The following is an 8,295-nucleotide window of genomic DNA, read 5'->3' on the forward strand; positions in this document are numbered from 1 at the left end:
TACAGCCACTATGGAGAACAGTATGGAGGTTCCTTAAAAAACTACAAATAGAACTACCATATGACCCAGCAATCCCACTACTGGGCATATACCCTGAGAAAACCATAATTCAAAAAGAGTCATGTACCAAAATGTTCATTGCAGCTCTATTTGCAATAGCCAGGAGATGGAAGCAAACTAAGTGTTCGTCATTGGATGAATGGATAAAGAAGATGTGGCACATATATACAATGGAATATTACTCAGTCATAAAAAGAAAAGAAATTCAGTTATTTGTAGTGAGGTGGATGGACGTAGAGTTTGTAAAACAGAGTGAAGTAAGTCAGAAAGAGAAAGACAAATACCATATGCTAACACATATATATTGAATCTAAGGAAAAAAATGTCATGAAGAACTTAGGGGTAGGACGGGAATAAAGACACAGACCTACTAGAGAATGGACTTGAGGATTTGGGGAGGGGGAAGGGTAAGCTCTGACAAAGTGAGAGAGTGGCATGGACATATATACACTACCAAACGTAAAGTAGATAGCTAGTGGGAAGCAGCCACATAGCACAGGGAGTACAGCTCGGTGCTTTGTGACCACCTAGAGGGGTGGGATAGGGAGGGTGGGAGGGAGAGAGACGCAAGAGGGAAGAGATAGGGGAACATATGTATATGTATAACTGATTCACTTTGTTATAAAGCAGAAACTAACACACCATTGTAAAGCAATTATATTCCAATAGAGATGTAAAAAAAATAAAAACAACAAATTTTTTATTCTGCAATTCAGGAGGTCATCAGAAGTCTGACATGGATCTCACTGAGCTAAATCTGTTGGCATGGCTGAATTCTTTTCTGGAAGTTCTAGGGAAGAAGAATCTGTTTCTTCACCTTTTCAGCTTCTAGAGGTCACCTGCATTTTGTGGCCTGTGGCCCCATCCATCATCAAAGCCAGCAATGCCATCTGAGTCCTTCTGCTGCCTTCTCTCTGATTCTCTCTTGCCTCCTTATTCTCCCAGTCGATTCTTGAATTCAGAAATTCCTGCCGATGTTGTTGGGCTTAATGCATATGGGGGAGGAGAGGACAACATATATCACTATGATAGGTCATAGCACAGTCGTAAACTCTTGCTATGGAAACAGGTGAGAGTTGCTAACCAGTAGAGCTAGAGAAGATACTTTTGAGGTGACATTTCACCCGGTGGGCAGGGTTGATGAGAAGCCAAGGGAAGTCACACCATAAAAGCTCAGAGGTGTGGAAGGGCATGATGAGTAGAGGGTGTATGAGATGATCCAAAAGGCCTAACTCAGACGAACTCTTCCTAGCCTCGATGGCTGAATGTTCTTCTAGTCACTAGAGCACTGCATTTTTACTCAAATTATAAAACATTCTTTTTAAACTGTGATACCCTTTCTAGGAGGGCTAAGGCAGGAAGCTGTTATCATTGCTTGGGTTTATTTTTAACCCAATCTGTGAGTTAAAAATAACTGTGAGTGTGGGTCCAGAATAGAGGAGGGAACTTGCCATAAGAGCAGCCAAGTATCTGGAACCTGTGGTTGCCTGTGTGGAGTGTTCTAAGGGGATGTCCTGGGAAAGCAGAGGCCACTGATTAATTAGGGAGGGAAATGAGCGGTTTCTCAGACAGGCTGACTCAATGAGGACCATTCACATATTCATTCATTAAATATCTGTGTCTAGTCTCATGAATGTAGGAAATTCATTTAGTGGTCCACCTAATCCTTTACTTTCTAGGTCTAATAAATTTCAGAAGTCATCAGTGGAAGATGATGATGATGTTTTTATTGAACCTGTACAGCTTCCCAACCTTCTGCACTAGTGGTAGCTGATCAAAGCACCATAACATTTATATCATCAAAAAATTAGGAGCTGCAATGAAATGATTCCACAATTCTTCCTTCCTCAGAAGAATTGGCTTCTCAGAAGGGACGTGTGAGACAATTGTCGTTGGTGATGAAGAGGACATGGAAACAAATCAAGGGCAAGAGAAAAATTCCTCCAATTTTATTGAATGGCGATCTCCTGAAACTAAAACTAGAACCCATGATGTGGATTTCTCCACTTCCAGTTTTTCAAGAAGACCAAGACTGCAGTAGGACCTTTTAATCCTGGTAGAATGGATGTGGCAGGAGACTATTTCAAAATGTAGATTCTGCAGCTCATCATAAACCTGATTCTTGGATCTCCCAGTCAGCATCATTTCCCTGTAATCAGAATCAGCCAAGGGTAGTCTTCAGCAGCCTTGCTTCCTAAACAGATTTTCCAGTCTTCTGCACATTAAACCAGTTAAAGTCTCTTGCGCAAACTGCAAAAAAAGAAGGGATAGATTAATAAAAATAGCTATGTCTTCTCTGATTTATCAGTATTACATATAATGCAAGTATACATTTTTTTTATACTTGGGTATGTTTTTTCTAAACTTATACATGTTTACAGGTCAAGTAAGCTAGCATTACTTCCATTTAATGCTTTGCTTATGAAAAATATAAATTTGTGTTTGACCAAATTAAATCTTTATTCTGATGTACTTTGTTTAATTAGTAATTATATCAGCTTAAAGATAAATTTCCAAGATCTAGGTAAGTTAAATCTTGGATTGGCATTAGATTGGGTTAATTAATGGAAAATCATTGGATACCTAGATCATTTGCAAGTAAGATCGAACACTAAATTATTAAGCATAATTTAAATTTTATATACCTTAGCTTCTTTTATATACTACAGAAAAACCATATCTTTGGTTCATATTAATGAACACGTTCATTTCTACCATTTTGAGAAGTTGTATATGGAATATTCGTGACTGTAGAAAGTTGTGTTATGTGAATTCTTGAGCTCTGCTAGTCTGATAAAATGCTGGGGTGTGACAGTTCACATTATCCACGCCCCCAGTCTTCTATGCAAAATAGAAGTTATTTTGGTTTAAAGTTATAATTATTATAAATGGTTGAGACTACACTGAGAAGCAATATTTTCAGAGAATTATAACTGTGTACATGCTTCTGTGTTTTCAGGAAAAGACTAGTTTTGTCCTAAAGCAGCAGCATGACGTTTTTCATAATATTACCTTGTTTTTCTTTTAATCTCTCTAGTATCTGTAATGAGGTCTCCTCTTTTGTTCCTGATGTTGGTAACTTGTGTTTTCTCTCCTATTTTCTTGATTTGTCTGGCTAGAATTTTATTAATTTTGTTGTATTTTGCCAAAAACTCCCACCAGTTTTGGTTTCTTTTTTTTTTTCTATTGCTTGTTCATTTCTATGTTAATTTCTACTCTTTATTTCCTTCCTTATATTTACTTTAGCTTTAATATACTCTTCTTTCTCTTGTTTCTTATAGTGGAAATTTGGATTATTAATTTTAGACCTTATTTTCTAATAGAAGCATTTAAATTTGCTTCTAGGCAATTTTAGCTGCTGTAGCTGTACCCCACACATTTTTAAAAAAAAAATTTTAAGTATGGTTGATTTACGATGTTGTGTTAATTTCTGCCGTAGAGCAAAGTGACTCAGTTATACACATATATATTCTTTTTCATATTCTTTTCCATTATGGTTTATCACAGGGTATTGTATATAGTTCCCTGTGTTATACAGTAGTGTATATCTATACGCTATACAAGTGTATGGATAATCCATACAAGTTATTGTAATCCATACAAGTTATTGTTTATCCATCCTATATATACTAGTTTGCATCTGCTAATCCCAAACTCCCAATCCTTCCCTTCCCCACTCCCCTCCTCCTCCCCCTTGGCAACCATAAGTCTGTTCTCTTTGTCTGTGGGTCTGTTTCTGTTTCATGGATTTGTTCATTTGTGTTGTATTTTAGATTCTACATATAAGTGATATCATATGCTATTTGTCTTTCTCTTTCTGACTTACTTCGTTTAGTATGATAATCTCTAGGTCTATCCATGTTGCTGAAAATGGCATTATTTCATTCTTTTTTATGGCTAATAGCCCATTGTATATATACACCATATCTTTATCCATTCATCTGTCGGTGGACATTTTGGTTGTTTCTGTGTCTTGGCTATTGTAAATAGTGTTTCTGTGAACATAGCAGTGCATTTATCTTTTTGATTTATAGTTTTGTCTGGGTATATGTGCAGGAGTGGGATTGCTGGATCATATGGCAACTCTATTTTTAGCTTTTTGAGGAACCTCCATACTGTTTTCCATAATGGCTGCATCAATTTACATTCCACTAACAGTGTAAGAGGGTTCCCTTTTCTCCACACCCTCTCCACCATTTATTATTTGTAGACTTTTTGGTGATGGCCATTCTGATTGGTGTGAGGTGATACCTCACTGTAGTTTTCTTTTTTTTTTTTTGGCGGTACGCGGGCCTCTCACTGTTGTGGCCTCTCCTGTTGCGGAGCACAGGCTCCGGATGCGCAGGCTCAGCGGCCATGGCTCACAGGCCCAGCTGCTCCGCGGCATGTGGGATCTTCCCGGACCGGGGCACGAATCCCTGTCCCTTGCATCGGCAGGCGGACTCTCAACCACTGCGCCACCAGAGAAGCCCTCACTGTAGTTTTAATTTGCATTCCTCTAATAATTAGTGATGATGAACATCTTTTCATGTACCTCTTGGCCATCTGTATGTCTTCTTTGGAACAGTGTCTATTTAGGTATTCTGCCCATTTTTTGATTGGGTTGTTTGTTTTTTTGTTACTGAGTTGTTTGAGCCGTTTGTATATTTTGGAAATTAAGCCCTATCAGTTGCATTGTTTGCAGATCTTTTCTTCCATTCTGTAGGTTGTCTTTTCATTTTGTTTATGGTTTCTTTTGCTGTGCAAGAGCTTGTAAGTTTGATTAGGTCCCAGTTGTTTTTTTTCGCTTTTATTTCTATTGCTTTGGGAGACTGACCTGAGAAAACATTGCTACGATTTATGTCAGAGAATGTTGTGCCTATGTTTTCTTCTAGGTGCATTTATCTTTTTGAATTATAGTTTTGTGTCTATAAGACACATACAGTGTCTTATAGACACTATATAGAAGACATATGGTATCATGTCATATTTAAGTCTTTAAGCCATTTTGAGTTCATTTTTTTGTATGATTTGAGTGTCATAACTTCATTGATTTACATGTGGCTGTCCAACTTTTCCAACACCACTTGCTGAAGAGACTGTCTTTTCCCCATTGTATATTCTTGCCTCCTTTGTTGAAGACTAATTGACCATGGGTGTGTGGATTTATTTCTGGGCTGTCTATTCTGTTCCATTGATACCACACTGTTTTGGTTACTGTAGCTTTCTAGTATTGTCTAAAGTCTGGGAGGGTTTTGCCTCCTGCTTTGTTCTTTTCCCTCAAGGATTGCTTTGGCAATTCTGGGTCTTTTATGGTTCCATATAAATTTTAAGATTATTTGTTCTAGGTCTATGAAAAATATCATGTGTAATTTGATAGGGATCACATTAAATCTTTAGGTTGCTTTGGGTAGTATGGCCATTATAGCAATATTAATTCTTCCAATCCAAGAGTATGTTTACCCCACACATTTTAATGTGCTGTGTTTATATTTTCATTTAGTTAAAAATATTTACTTTACTTTTTATCCTTTTTTTCTTTGTCACATGGATCATTTAGATGCTTACTTTTAGTTTCCAAATATTTGGGGGATTTTCTAGATATCTTTGTATTATTTTTAAATTTAACTCCCTTGAGGTATGGTTTCAATTATTTTAAATTTATTGAGACTTGTTCTACAGCCCAGGTTCTATGCCTAGTGAATGTTCCATGTGGGCAGAAAAAGAATGTGCAGTTGTTGGCTGGAGTGTTCTACAAATGTTAATAGGTCAAGTTAGTTGATAATGTTGTTCAAATCATGTATATCCTTGGGACTTCCCTGGTGGCATAGTGGTTAAGAATCTGCCTGCCAATGCAGTGGACACGGTTTCGAGCCCCGGTCCAGGAAGATCCCACGTGCTGAGGGGCAGCTAAGCCTGTGTGCCACAACTACTGAGCCCACATGCCACAACTACTGAAGCCCATGCGTCTAGAGCCCGTGCTATGCAACAAGAGAAGCCACTGCAATGAGAAGCCCGCACAGCACAACAAAGAGTAGCCCTTACTCACCACAACTAGAGAAAGCCTGCGTACAGCAATGAAGATCCAACACAACCAAAAATAAATAAATAAATGAATTAATTTTAAAAATGCTTTATAAAAAAAGAATCATGTATATCGTTACTGATTTTTTGTACTTCTTCCATCAATTATTGAGTGAGGACTGTTGAAGTCTCTAGCTATAATTATGGAGTTTTCTATTTGGTCTTTCAGTTCCAACAGTTTTTGCTTCATATATTTTGAAGCAAATGTTGTTGTTAGCTATATACACATTTAGGATTGCTATGTCTTCCTGAGGAATTGGTCCTGTTATCATTATGAAATGTTCCTCAGTGATCACAACTAGTAAAATTAATCTAGTGGATTTTTGTTGATTTATAGAAACATTTAAAATGGACACACAACTTGTGTTTGGTGAAAGCTACATCCCCTGTATCCTGCTTCAGTTTTTTCCATGGCATCTGTGTCCATCACACAATTTATTTGTTTTTTTTTTTTCTATCTTCCCCCACTAGAATAGAACTTCCAAAGAGTAGGACTTCATTTGTTTTGCTCACTGCTGTATCCCAACTACCTGTCACAAAGTCTGACCTCAATAAATACTTCCTGAATGAATTAATGTTTAAAAAAGCTGCAATAGCTATGAGCAGATAATATTCCCATGACGACTCTATCCCATTTACTCCATGGTAAGAAGCCCTCTGCTCACACAGGGCCTATTTCAGAAATAACTTCTACACTCCAGTGTGCTCTCACACTGCCCTTCAGCACAACTAGTGCCACAAAACAGTGTTGCTTTGGGTTCTTAGGGTCTCAGGGAGACGTTAGTAAGATAATTCTTTGTTTTAATTTGCTCTTTGTATCTTTAGTCCTGAATCATTCCAGAATGGTGATTCCAGAATGACAGACACCCAGACTCTGCCCCCCACACCCTGGACCTGTATTATGTGCCTCCAGTCACTCCTTCAGGAGGCTATTCAGGCCCTCATGTAAGGTGGACTTTTGGGCTAGCCTCACTGCTTCCAGGAGTGGCTCTATATATCCCTGGATTGTAGGGTAAGAGTTTGGTTCTTATACCAAGACCCCAACTGTATAAAGCATTTACATTTTACATCTCCTTAGCCACACTGTGGTTTCACTTCCCCCACCAACTCTGTTCCTTCACGCAGCTGAAGGGTTTTGTTTTCCCAGGAAATTTAGCCTTCAAATTCACCAGGAAAACTGAGCCTACCCCGATTGAAATATTTGATAATGTAAACTGCAGATAAAACATCAATCAAGTATTCCTCTCATATTTACTTTTGAAGAGAAAAAAACCCTTTTTAAATTAATTGTGTGTTTCATGTATCATAAAAAGATCCCTGAGCCTGATGGTCAGAGTTCAAATCCCTGCTCCGTCCCTTGGACATACACCTTCCTGTGAAGGGAGAAAATAATAGTGTCTGCTCTGCTGGCCTCTGAGGGTTGATGGAAGAATCTATGAGAAATGCTTGGGAAAGTGCCTTGTGCATTGCAAAGCTCTGCAGGTGTGTAAATTGCTGTCGTTGCCAAGAAGCTTTTTTCAACTTTAAGGTTTGCAGTGATTGAATATTTTTTGCTCATTAATTCAAGAAGAGCATTTGGGTATTTGGATCAGAGGCCTTCACTACATCCTGAACTGCACCTGCCTGCAACTCTTAAACTGGGAGGAATACAACCCAATATCCATTGGCTGTTACCTTGGAAACTAGGACAATTTAAAAACACTGGAAAGGAAATACTGTAACTGGGAGGAAAAGCACACTTGGGGCCAATCACCTTTTTTCTTCCAAAGCTTACAATATTAGACACCTGTGTAAACATTTCTTAATCATTTTTTTAAACCCATAAGTTATTGTTAAATACATGATGAAAATGAGAGAGGGCATAAGATCTTTTCTTACTTTGGGGAAGTTAAGACTTAAAAGTCCTACTACTTGTATCTACTGTATACCTACTATTAGCCTGTTGGTTTTCCTTACTGTCTAGGATGCTATCAGCAGGCTCAAGCTGTATTCTTGGTCAGCTGTAGGAGTCCCAATGTAATTATCTAGAACTACAGAGGAAAAAAAAAAAACATCCAAGCACCCAATAGAACTTTCTCCACAAACTCCCTCATCCTTGTGATAATGTATAATTCTGGTTCCTGCTAAGCTCACAAACTCCTTTCTTTCTGTATCCTTCTTTGCCTACTCTTT

General features: G+C 38.0%; 1 protein-coding gene and 1 pseudogene across 1 annotated transcript in view; both read left to right on the plus strand.

Moving 5' to 3' along the window:
* The window catches only part of AKAP6 (A-kinase anchoring protein 6), a 569,716-nt gene that overhangs the window by 8,306 nt on the left and 553,115 nt on the right, over positions 1-8,295 (plus strand). The window lies entirely within an intron of this gene.
* On the plus strand, positions 1,690-2,258 carry LOC112397729 (zinc finger MYM-type protein 5 pseudogene; annotated as a pseudogene).

The sequence above is a fragment of the Neophocaena asiaeorientalis genome, unplaced genomic scaffold (genome assembly GCF_003031525.2).
Source record: "Neophocaena asiaeorientalis asiaeorientalis breed wild unplaced genomic scaffold, Neophocaena_asiaeorientalis_V1.1 scaffold83, whole genome shotgun sequence".
Lineage (NCBI taxonomy): Eukaryota > Metazoa > Chordata > Mammalia > Artiodactyla > Phocoenidae > Neophocaena > Neophocaena asiaeorientalis.